The following is a 1,321-nucleotide window of genomic DNA, read 5'->3' as shown; positions in this document are numbered from 1 at the left end:
CTATATTAATAATTCAGTTTTAAACCATTAATCAATTATTTACTTACACAATGTCAATTTTACAATTTTGTATACACATCAAAAACAGATAAAGATTTGTAATTAACATATAAAATTAACAACTGATAATGAATATGATGGTAAAGTCAGATGTTAAACACTATCTAATGGAACATACTGGCCTCCTATGAGGTCCACAAGGGCCTCTTTAAAGCTATAAAATGTCTTGACACCCAAGATTTCTTAAACATACAGTACATATTCACTAAGAATCACCAGTAAGACTTTAAAAGCATAATCAAAATAAGTACATACATATGTGAATATTACATTAATAAGCAGCAGTAAGTATTGAGATTGCATAATTTTTTCCGTTGAGGGATCACAGGGAAGAAACAATTACAGTCACCCACACAAAGATTTTCAACGTTCAAACGTTTTTAAAGTTTGAAGTCGATTAAGCAACTTAAAAAATTGGGATGGAAATTGTTTTAAAGCTTCATGCATTGTAGTTACATCATTTAATACATATTACAAGTAAAAAATATACTCAAAAAAAGTGAACATGAAAAGCTTAATTCAAAATAAAAAGATGTTATGAACTCAATCGCTTTTTCCAGTTACTGGACTTCATTAATTGGTGGATTATCTGGTGTACTTAAGGTCATCTTCTCCTTCGCCCATTTCAAAGGCAGGGAACCAGTGAGTTGTTAGAATGCTTCAGAGTCGACATTTGCCAAGAACTGTTTTAAATGTGTTTTATCATTCTTTTCATCATTAATTTTTTATAGGTTTAATGGACACGTTTTCCATTGTGAAGTAATTTTCCCTTATTGGTTCCTACAAAAAAAGCTTTAAAACACCTTCCAAAGGTAGTTTGCCTGTGTAAGACAAACCTTGGCTCCTTTTGGTTAACTTTTAAAACTCTGGTTGTTATGATAATAGGGCACTTTTAAACATAAATTCCAGATAAGAAGCCTGTCCAAGCTCCAAACTTGAATTCTCTGACAAAATCAATGCCAGTAAATGGTGAAGGCTTGAGTCTGCTATTGCTGATGATATTCCTTCACTCGTCAGGTATTTTGGTGTTAGATTTTACATTTATAAGGCTCATATCCTTATCACCCTCCATATAATAGTTGCCATCTTATAGAAAAAGCTACTTTTGTAATTTATATAAATCAGATATGAATGGAGGGAGCGAACCGATCTCCAATGCTTGCCACGCATGGGACATGATCATATTTTTCTGTTAGTCTCAATCTTTTCTCGTATTCAAACAAAGTGACTATTATCCATCTTAGCTAACAAATTATAGGTC

This window comes from Homalodisca vitripennis, unplaced genomic scaffold (assembly GCF_021130785.1).
Source record: "Homalodisca vitripennis isolate AUS2020 unplaced genomic scaffold, UT_GWSS_2.1 ScUCBcl_7282;HRSCAF=14898, whole genome shotgun sequence".
In the NCBI taxonomy this organism is placed as follows: Eukaryota; Metazoa; Arthropoda; class Insecta; order Hemiptera; family Cicadellidae; genus Homalodisca; species Homalodisca vitripennis.
This window is presented reverse-complemented; position numbering follows the sequence as displayed.